A 12,284-nucleotide genomic window follows, 5' to 3' on the forward strand; every position below is an offset into this window, starting at 1 on the left:
TGAAAAAAAAAACCCTAACCCTGAAAAAATTCTAACAAAAGGTTTCTCTGCTGTTTTTTGTAGTATTAGGTGTCCTTAATAACATACTAAAAGTTTACCAAAGTTTGACCACTAGAAAGGTGTAATTTTCAAGATGGCGTCCAAGATGGGTAGGAAGCCCTTAAAATATCCTAACTCCTTCATTATTTGACCTAGCCAAGTAATCTTGGTGTCTAACCCCATGTTTTCTGGGTCAATGAATCCATTGGACTTGTCTAAATTGCACTGACACGATTAAATACTTATGGAATACATGATTTTGTGAGATTACTGTAAGGTTTTATCTTTGTTTGGGGTGAACCAGAGATGTAAACAATTTAGCCTATGTCATGTAACTCCTGCTCAGTACATGTTTTTGGACACATACCCTTTTTTTGCTAAAACAAAGACTTGACATGTAACTGGTGTTGTTGCCAAAGAGGAGGTGAATATGCATGAGTTTGAGACTGTTGGCAATGAGATCATTGTAAAGATGATTGGAAAACCCGTTTTTGGAATACCCTTCAAATGGAAAGACCGGGCAAAAACCCTTGCAGATGACTCCACCATCAAAGTTGCCCAAGACCGAACCATTGATCCTGCTTTGCTGTTCCAATGGTTCCTGATCATGTCGAAAACTGGACAGTTTTCACTGGAAGATGTAATGAGCCATGAACTCTGCTCATTTCCTGTAGCCCTGTTTGAAGGCAAGGAAATCTTCCGTATGCCAACAAGCCTGAACTAACGCAGGCAGTCACTGAGTTCTCAAGTAAGAAATCAAAAACAAAACTGTCCTGTTTCCATCCAGCCAACTGAGCATGATGCAGGTGATGCAGAGATACCTCTATTTTCGTTCAGACAAGTCCAAAATCGTGTGAATGGTGAATCAACCATCCAGTCCTGTGCAAATGTGTTTCTGCTCCCACATCAAGCAAGGAAGGTCATAGAGGACCATGGGACCAAGGCAATGGCAGTGTTGTTTAGCGGAAAGAGTATCGATTCACTTGCCTCTTTGCGCTACAACCTTTTTAGCAAGAAAATTGTTACCGCCAAACCATTTGTTACCCCAGAACATCTGCCTCCAACTGAGTCCTCAACCAAATACCACTGCCAAAGAGTTTACTTCAAGATCATGGTGTGGATTGAAAAGGAAGGTGACATTTACGACGACTGCTGCCCCAGAAAGCCTCCTGTAATATATTATGTACTATAATCAACCTCTATGGGAGGAAGAGTGTGACAACTAATGGTAAATCTAGTGAAGGTCACAGTGCAGAAAGGTAAAAAAAAAATTAAACCAGAATAAGAGGAAACAACTGAAGGAAATAGAAAAAGATATGTATAAATAAGAAAAGTTTAAAAAAAATATGAAAAGCAAAAGGCAAAAAAACCAAAACGCATTATAAAAAATATTTAAAAATATATAAAAAAATAAAACAAAAAATAAAAGGGGTTAGTGCTACTGAGCCTTCAGGTGGCAGCCCTGTTTTGACTAATTTTACATTACCACACAGTTCTAAAGAATTTATTCTTCATTGGAATCAAAAGAATGGTTATGAACCACAGAAACCACCAACACTAGGCAAAACAATATGAGAAAGGAGAAATATGCAATTATTACTTTTTTTTGCATAAATATGCTTGTAGCCAATTGCTTTAATATATAATTGTACTTGTAATCACTTATCTATCATGCAAATATGCTAATTAGAATATTACATGGCCAAAACATGTATCAGGCACCAGTGTTCCTGGTGTAGGAGGAATACAAAGGAGTAATGGTCATTTTAAGGACATGACGGCCGCCATTTTGAAAATGGGGCCTTTCTTGGAGTCAAACTTTGGTAAACTTTTAGTATGTTTTTAAGTACATCTGATACTACTGTGAACCACTGAGAAACTTTTGTTATGCACATATTTGCAGCTGACTATATGTAGTTAAACATCAAGAGAGCTCAAAGAACAGTGGAACATTAAAATACAATATGATGTGAAAAAAGAGATCCATCCAGTTGCAACACATTTGATGTCCCTGTTGATCCATGGTTGGCTGTTGGGGAAGCAGCGAACCTTCCTGGTGGGGACAACACTCTCCTCACAGAACTGACACACTGAGATGTTTCCTTCTGAAACATCTCCCAGTCAGTTATCCTGTCACACTCCATCAGGGCCCCCTCAGCCTCCACAGACCACTGCTGCACAGTCCTGGTGGTCAGTGTGGTCACTGTAGTCCTCCTGAAACATCTCCCAGTCAGTTATCCTGTTACACTCCATCAGGGCCCCCTCAGCCTCCACAGACCACTGCTGCACAGTCCTGGTGGTGATGGGCTATCTCTTAACAAGAGGCTTGTATGTAGGAGTGAGCTGAATCAGGCTGTGGTACTGTATGCCTCCTTAACGTTGGCATACAGTAAGGGTGAATTCCAATTCCTCGCTTAACCCTCAATCCTAACCCTCAATCTCAAAAATGCGCGCTCCTGCTAGTGCAAGTGCTGTCCCAATTCTCAGAAAAATTAAGTTGAGGGGCAAGTTTAAGGGCTGTATAGCCCTCAATATTGAAATTTTCCAAGACCACCCTTGGGAGTAAGGGCTACCCAGAATGCATTGCGTATTTTGACCGGACAAAGATGGCGCCGAAAGCAGCAAAGCGAGTAAGCTACAAATGTAAGTATTTTCTTTGTTAATAGAGATAAAAAAATGACGAAAACCATTGTATTATCTTAGTTTAGGCTCATTTTATGGATTACTTACGTCATTGTTGCGTAACATTTATTTTTTATTTTACGATCTTTTGTCAATAGTCGGCCGGTGCGGACAAGCCACCGTTTGCTATCGTTTACTTTTCAATAAGCCGTGGTGTGCAGTAACTTTCAGCTGAATATGTCCGTGGTTGTGGTATTTATACAGATTATTTGTATGAGTATCATCTTAGAACTGACTGATATCCTGCAAAAAAAATAATACCGTAGTAACCTAAGCTAATAACTGACAAACGGATCTGATGGACCTGTCAATGACAGCTGCAGACGGCATTGTCTGTTTTGTTTGTGTTGATACACGTCACGTCCATATGCGTCGACGGTAATGGTCGAGTACGGATGACGTAAATGCGTTCTTCTTCTTTTTTTGAGTTGACAGACTGGACGCAGCTTTCGCGTTATTCTGCCCCCCACAGTCTGAAGACGTATCTGCATTTAATGGGCGTCCCATTTCTAAGTGACAAAATAACCCTCAACACTTGGTTTTGAGGGCCAGTTAAGATTAAGGGTTGAGCTTGAGGGTTAAGATTGAGGGTTAAGATAGGAATTGGAATTGGCCCCAAGTCCAAGGTCTTGTCCCCTCTGGTGTTGCAGGTCACATACTGGGTGAAGTCAGTCAGTGTCTTTGAAATGTTAACGTGATTAAAATCTCCATTTACTACGACGAGAGCATTGGGATGCCGTGTCTGCAGGTCTGCAACGGTGGAGTGAATGACGTCACAAGCACGCGCCACCACTGCCGATGATGGAGTGTAAACAATAACAACAATGGCTGCCAAAAACTCCAGGGGCAGATAGTATGGCCCACAGCTAACAATTTCGATATCTGGCATGCATGTTATTGCCTTCATAGTAACATGGCCAGGGTTGCATCATTTGGAGTTAGCAAAGACAGCAAGTCCACCACCCAACTTCTTACCGCTTTGTTTGTCCACGCCGGTTACACCCCGCCTTTCTGAAACCCTGCTGTTCCGAAAATAGACTTCCATTCTTCGTAATGGCGTGGTTTCCCATTTTTTCTAAAGACCCCGCTATTCCGAAAAGGCTATTGGGGAACCCCTGACCCTAACCCTAACCCTGACCCTATTGGGAAGTAATTGGAACTTGAAAGTCGGATTCGGAACAGAGGTGTTTCAGAGTGGGGGTGTTTCGGAATGGAGGGGTTTCGCAATGGAGGTGTTTTGGAATGGAAGGCCGTCCCCGTCCGGGTCTGCCCGAACTATGATTTCTATAGCTCTAATTTCCTGTGATGGAATCAGTGGAACGCATGCTACTTTGTCATTCATGTTCAACATTCCTTGGTCAAAAATATACATACAACAAATTGAATGACCAGTTTTCAAGATTATAGAAAGTTGTGTCAATCAAATTTACTTTGTAGCATGGCCTCTTAACTTCTTCTGAGTGATTCTGATTGATAACAGCTGGTGACTTTTCTGGGCCCATTTAAATAGGGCTTGTTTGATACACCCACTAGACTCAGCCACAAACACTACAATGAGAAAGTCTAAAGAGCTCAGCATTGATCTGAAAATGTGCATTATTGATTTGAACAAGTCAGGAAGGTCACTTGGAGCCATTTCAAAGCAGTTACAGGTCTCAAGATCAACATCAACTATTTGTAGGTAAGTGCATGGTGCAGTTGTGTCACTGCCACGATCAGGAAGAAAATGCAAACTATCACCTGCTGCTGAGAGAAAATTGGTCAAGAGTCAAAAACCACCAAAAAAGCATCTCTGCAATGAGTTAGAAGCTGCTGGAAAACAGGTACCAGTGTCCACAGTTGAGCATGTTTTATAGCCATGGGCTGAGCTGTGCCGTGCAAGAAAGAAGCCCTTGCTCCAGGCGCAGTACCTTAAAGTGTGACAGAAGTTTTCTGCTGATCACGTGTGCAAAGAAAAAACCTTCTGGAGGAAAACTCTGTGTTCAGATGAAACAAACATTTAGTTGTTTGGCCACAATAACCAGCAATTTGTTTGGAGGCAAGAAGGTGAGACCTTTAACCCCAAGAACACCATATCTACTGTCAAGCATGGTGGTAGTAGTATTATGCTGTGGGGCTGTTTTGCTGCCAGCGGATCTGCTGCTCTAAAGAAAGTAATGGAATAATGAAGAAGGAGGATTATCTCCAAATTCTTCAGGAAAACATAAAATCATCAGCCAGAAGATTGGCTCTTGGGTGCAATTGGGTGTTTGGTAAAGGAATGGCTAAATCAGGCGGTTTTGGAATAGCCTGACTTGACCCCATCTAGAACATGTGGACCGTGCTGAAGAAACAAGTCCGTGCCAGGAAGCCAACAAATTTAGTTGAACTTCACCGATTCTGTCAAGAGGAGTGGTGAAGAATTCAGCCAGAAGACTAGCAGAAGCTTGTAGATAACCATCAAAAGCACCTAATTGAGGTGACATTGACATTTAACCAAATATTAGAATTACTGTATGTATGTTTCTGACCGAGCAGGTTTGGTCACATTTTCAGAAGACCTATTGTAGAATATATTTTGGATGTTGCCGTACACAGTCTGGCCTTAGTTTTCGGTTAGAAAAACTGCAGCTACTCCAGAGTGTTCCGTTATCCTTCTTTATTGATTCCACACATGAACAATGTACAGGATGTGTTGTGTTGTGGTTTCCTTGAAATGTACAAATAAACAACAATAAATATATTAGTATGATATAAAAATAAAGTGATATGACTGTAAAATAAACAGACACATACTCAAAGAATGCAGTGAGATAACAACTGAGGTCAAATAATACTCTCTAATGGCTACACGGGGGCGCCTCCGACCGCATCATTACAATCTAACACACAACTGTAACAAACTCAAATACAGTCAGATGCAAAACCCATCCGCAGCACCACACTCTCAATCAGAACAGTATTATATGTTTAGAACATGTATATGAAGGAAGACAAACATATTAACCAGCCCGTGGCAACATATCTCACATAAACAATTCACAACATGGCGGCCGGTCCGGATCCACACCACGCATGGTAGAAAACTGCATAAACAACAAACAACCGATGCAAACTCACTTTGTACTCACGCACAACAGACACAAGGCAACAACGTGGACATTCACGATTCAGCTCTGCTCAACGATGTCACAACCGAAGAGGATGTGCGCAGCACTCAACAGGTAACTTAGCTGCCTTCGGGGCTGTTCTGTTGTTCCATCGGGACTACTTAGGTCCTTGCGGTGATGCTCGGCTCTTCCCGTACACAGCAAAGCGGGGAAGTTCCACACCTATAGTAAATTCATTATTGAACTAAACTTCATGAATGTTCTTTGTTCCACTCATTCAATCACAGAAAAATTAGGGTTGTATGTAAACTTTTGACCACAACTGTATATGTAGCCTACCTATCAAGTGTGACACTTCCCCTTTTCTGCTAGAGAACCTTACCTCTGAGGCTGGGTGTTAAATACTTAGTGAATATACAGGGACAAAGGACAACATAGGAATACAGCTTTGATCAAATTTGCTATGTCATTTATTTTGGATTTCATGCCTTCAGCTTGTTACTCTTATATTCAGACTTGGTTGTGGTTTTTTTTTTGGTGCTTATTGTGTTTCCTTCACTGGAGCTGCCGATGCTCTCACACACCTGCAGCGCATTGGCAGTCAGCGCCTGTTTAAATATTGTGGTATTCACCTTGCTCACTGCCAGATGATTTGGTCAGTTCCTAGTAGTACATGGCCGACACTCCTAGAGTGTTACTGTGTTTGTTCCTGTGTTTTTTTGCCAGCGAACTAATTTTGCCTTCTCCAGTGAAGACACAACCCCTGATCAGCTCCACTCCACATAACTAGTTAGATCATTGTTCATGTTTGAACTTTCCACTTTGTGTGTAATTTTAATTCAACTGTGATTTTAATGATTTAAGTTATAAATTAATTTGAGTTATAAATAGTTATCAGTTTGGTTTAATTATAAGAGACCATTGCCTACTACTTCCTGATGTTTGTCTATTTTAAGAAAAGGTACAATCTGCACAATGTTTCGCAGTATATTACAGTGAAGTTCTATTGTGAGTATAAAGGGTATATGACATGTAAGTGTAAATTGATGTACTTACAAATGGTTACATATGGTTACAAATATATGAATATAATTTGGGTACCAAAACCTCACGGTACGACATCATCACTATAAATAGTCCACGGTACTATTTTCGTGATATTTAAAAAAACAAAACAAAGAAAATATGACTTGACTGTATATGACTGTTTGTTCCACCTAATGAGCCTAGAGACACTCCTGCAGCAAAGAGCGGCTCCGGAGGATGAGTGAACCCAACAAGACCAGGAGAAACATCAAAAAGGTCAGTGTGAAGGGGTCAATCAAGGTCAATCAATCAATAAAACAAAGCCTGTTAAGTTTAAATATTGCTTGAAAATGATAAAATTGTTGTTTCTGTATGCTAAGTTACAGCTTGCAGCTGTCTGTAAAGACATCTTTAGCCTATAGCTGCTGGCCTTTTACTGGACAGTGCTACACATGTTTCCTATTTATTTACACATTTACACATCTACATTAACACGTTAGTCTTAGCTATGACATTCCTTAAAGCAGATACAAGGAACTTTGAGTTTTTTGTTTATTCTGTCAGCCTCTGCAGACAAAAGCAGGACAAAATTAGCTGGTCTTCTTGTTTGCTTGTGTAGGCATCAGTTGTAAATTGAGACTTTTTCATACCCAGTTAAAAACTTCTTGCTGTATGTTTAAGTGCTGGTGCAACCTGATTTTGTGGGCTAAATCTCTGATTTAAATCTAGCCAGTTGTTACAAAGAATTTAGGAAGGACATACAAACCTAATGAAAATTCTGTGCAACTTAATCGCGGTTCTAAAACTACACCAGCACCAGCAGAAATCCATTGGGTTTCAGATGACTAATCACTACTGGACATCAAGGAAATCTGACAAGTCTGTTAAACACAAACTAGACTTTGTTACACTAATGTAGGCTGAACAATCCTAAAGCTGTGTGTTCATCCTCACCCATGGCAGGCTGTTCCTGCAGCTGAACTCCCAGGGGGCGATGTAAGTGGGACAGGTTTAGCGGTTCAACTGAACATAGGCAGTCTCAGGGTCAGCCACAAAGTTAAACTCTCCACACACTATGGTTTTACTGGCTGCTGAGGGGTCTGAATCATATGAGAAAGCTTCTTAGGGAAGCTAGGGTCCAGCTGTAGGCTACTGCAGGTTAGTGAGGGGCGCCAAGGCAACCACACTCACCTGAACACAGATGGGGCAAACAAGCTATACATAGGGGGGGGGGGGGATTGTGGATTGGAATGAGGGTGCCATCCACCACACCGATCACCTGGGGGATCCCAGCCCCTGCGTGGAACCCTTGGTGGACCTGGCGGACCTCGTCCCGTGTGGTGGGCAACTTTATGTGGGTCCGGGCATGGCGCAGGAGAATCGGTGTCACAGCTGCCACACTCCGTGACACCGATGCCTTGCTGAGGCCAGTGCCATCCCCCACCACCTCCAGGAAGCTCCCCACTGCGTAAAAACGCAGCGCAGCCAGGAGCTGCACCTCCAGGCTGAGGGCAAAACTGCAGCAGGTTGCTCTCAGGATGTGTGGGGACACCGAGTGATCAGCTGTTGGATCTCCGCACGGGGCAGCCGGTACTTTGCCTGGACAGCCCGGTCTGACAGCACGTCCAGTGGGGAGAAGTGCTGACGCACGTATGCATTTATGTAAACCGTCTGTTCCCTTGATATCTGTGAAATGCCACAGGGTTGTTGTTTTTTTATGTGTAGTACTATAAACTCATATGTGCAGATGTGTGTGGAAAACTTAAACGTGTAATTCAATAAAAAGTTGTTTTTTTTCATCTACTAGGCTATTAACCTATGTTTCTTGAGCCAGTGGTCCGCAGCTATGAGCGCATTTCAACATTGAGCATTGTTTTATTATTTCGAAAAGTGGAGGATATAAATTTCCCTGACGCGGCTTGATCACTGAGCATTTGGTCGCTAAGAAGGCTGTTAAGAGTGGGTCAGCTCGATCTTACATTTCCTTCTTAGTGAAAGATCTTCTTAAGCTAAGAGCGACTCTGGGAAACACGTCCTTCTTTCACAGCGTTCTTAAGAGCGCTCCTAAGAAGATCTTAGCACTTAAGAGCTTCTTAACGAATCTGGGAAACGCGGCCATTATCAAGTTGTTTAGGTAACTGCTTCCTTTATAGATATTATGCATCTGTGTGCACCATTCTGATTTTTGCACATTTGAATAAAAATGTATTTGGTAGGTTGTTGGCTCATGTTGTCTGTCAAATAACAATAAAATCTGATCAAACCATGCCTGTTTATTGCGATCCACATTTCTAACACAGAGATAAAGATGAAAAATCCATAGTTACATAAATCAAAGTTTGTCTCATCTCCCCAGGGTTTTGACTGACAATCTTGACCATGGCCAGCACACCTCTTTTCTTCTGCAGCAGCTCCAGGCCTGGAGCATCTGGATCTGGGACATCACCCAGCATATCCTTCCTGTTTAAGGAACACCAGGATCTGTGGAGCATACAGACTGTGCTTGTGTAGGAGTGTGTCACCCAGCTGCTAATATAATCCCCCTCGAACCCCCTAAATCCACAGATTTACATCCAGCCCGTTGCAGACTTCCAGCACATGCAGTGTGTTCTTGAAGATGTTTTCCAGGGCTGTGTTGCCGTAGCAGCAAGTGATCCCCAAAATCTCCACATTGGGGGTTGGGAGGGCCACCATGATGGCCAGAGCATCATCCACCCCTGTGTCCACGTCATTGATCCCACCCTTCCTTGTACTCCATTAGACAAGAAAATATTCATACCTAAAGCCTGAAGAATAATTCTCTTTACTGCTGCTACTCTTCTCTTTAAAGCTGTTTTAATCTGCAGCTCACTTAAGCTCTTTTAAGTGTTATTGCATTTTCAGCTTGTTTTTGGTTTTATAGTCCAAAACTTGACTAATTTGGGTCAATCCCACCATTCTCATCAATGTTGTTCCTAGTTCAAAGGGCAGTATACCCACTCTGCTTTACCTGGCCAACCCCAAACACCTGACAGACAAAGACATATTGGAGCATTTATTAACTTATGAGCAGATATTTTCCACAGGAGTTGATGGAGACCAAAACAGAGCTGAAAGGAGAGAGAATATTGGAATTGCATTCAACGGGTGTCAAGAGGCATATTTCCAAGTGAATGCTAATTTTACTCCAGCCTGCTGGATGTGTGAATACAGTAGCTGTCGTGCTTTCTCCGAGGGGGCCAAAACAATCTTTTAATGCAAGTTAAGTAATGCCACATTGAAAACTTTGAGGTCTTGACTTGTGTGTGGGAATGTTTGGGTATGATAACAGACAAGCCCGGACTCAGACAAGCCTGGACTCAGGGGGGAATAGCACGAGCGTATCATAACAAAATATTGGTGAAACTAGTTTCGTGGCAGATAATGCTCATAGAGGCTGCGCTTCGGTGCCCCGATCACTCGCATTATATGGATATACGCGGCGCTCCACTGGATCTAATTTCGTCCGAACGACACCAAATGACACCAAAGTTATCTGGGTGAGTAAATCATCGTATTTTATGCTAGAAATAAGGTCCAGGTTGTAAAAAACGGTAGTTATCCTTTAAGAGAAAGTGCATGCTGCTAGTGCTACCCCAAACCCTGAACAGATGGCAAGTCACGTGACTCAGGTGCCGCTTATGTTGTACCCTTGAACAGGGGGAATAGTGGTGAGAGAGAAATGAGGAGTAACACGCAGCTCTTGCATTCACTCATCTGAAGGAGCAGAGCGCGTTTCCCTCTACCGGAGCCCCGAGGCATTATCAACAGAGATGGCACCTGGCTGCAGGCCTCCACTGTGAAGTCGCTTCCGTTGCAGGCTCCACTGTCAGAACACCTCCACTGTCAGGACGGGAAGTGAGGAAATTTTTTTTGGGGGGGGGGGAATTTTTTATTTTTAGGGGGGGCTGGGGGGAAGTAAGGACATTTAAATCACGATTTCACCTGCCTTTTCATTCGAGAGAGACCAGCGAGTGAGCATGTGTCCCGAGTAGCGTTGAGTTGCTGATTTTTATTATCCACAGAAAGTAAATGCATGGTTTCTTGTGTTCTTCGTCAATATAGGTGCCATAAAATAATAACGTTATAGAAGTCATTAATGATGCAAATTACCGAATGTTACATGTCGGCTTGGGTTGTTGTTTTGAAGCTAAGTTAGATAACGTCAAAGTTAACTTTCACCAATGGCGGTTAGCATCAACACCGTAAGTTATCAGGGATTATTAACTTCATAGTGCATAACGTAAAGTAACTATTCGCAGTTGTTTGTATGTAACGTTATAAAACATTTTTGTAAACTCTCCTTGCATTAGCTGGGCATCGTCACAAAGTTGAAAACGCGTCTTTCTGAACTCACAAACGTGATATGTGAGACAGCCAAGCTACCAACACGATGCAACACACCATGATGTTTTGCCAGAGGTCGACTAGCTAATTAGTGATATCACCTGTTTAAGTGCACAAGCGGAATCAAAATGTGGCAGAACTACATGGCACATTTTTACTTTATTATTTTCCACCTCTGTTGTATACTAGCTACAGTATATAAACAAAACAAATAGTAACTGAAATTACTGAGAAGTAGCATGCTTCTGCACCATCAGTACTTTTATTTTTGATACTGAGGAAGGAAATACACATTGAGTGACGTCTGAGAAGGGCCCTCTGACCTCGAGACTGACTGATGGGATCCTTTCTTTTCTTCTTTTTTGGAGCTTGTATTTTGAATATTACAACTGATCATTTTGCTTATCTATATATTTTCAGGAAGAATAGCAGCAGGTCTCAGTCAGACCTGCCGATGTGGACACACCAGTGGAAGGGGTAAGCTTTTTCACAGTGTCTATTAGTCGGATACTATTGGTGCAGCAGCGATGGTACAGACATCTTTCTTTCTGTCTTTTCCATAGGACTCGGTTGAAGATCGCATTCTTCACAATTGCAGACATGCAGCAGAGTGGGTTGAGGCCAACAGACAACTGTTCTCTGCCAAAGTGGACCTGCCTGATGTTCTGTGCATGGGGAAGGAGAAACAGGTTGAGGCTGCTCTGCAATATGGGAGGGTGTGGAAAGAAGAGGTGGATGAGCATGAAAAGGAAGCAATCCTGGAGCCCTTCAAGTTCACATTTTACAATACTGAGGACATGTGGGAATTCTGCGAAGAAATAATGGACAGAAGAAATTATTTGGCCTATTGTGAATGTCACACAGATGAGTGAGTTTGTGTTCAAGAATAAAGGGCTACAGAACATTTAATCATGTTGTGACTTGGTGTGTTTTTTATGTTTTTCTCATTGATCACTTAATAATTCACTTGGATTATACTGTAGATATCAAGAGTTAGGGTAGTATTTAGTGGTACTTGGGTGTTCCAGCGGCACAAGAACATAATTAGCATAGACATAGAACCAAACATGAAATTTATGGTGG

The sequence above is a fragment of the Pagrus pagrus genome, assembly GCF_965226575.1.
Source record: "Pagrus pagrus genome assembly, chromosome: 24".
NCBI classification, from domain to species: Eukaryota; Metazoa; Chordata; class Actinopteri; order Spariformes; family Sparidae; genus Pagrus; species Pagrus pagrus.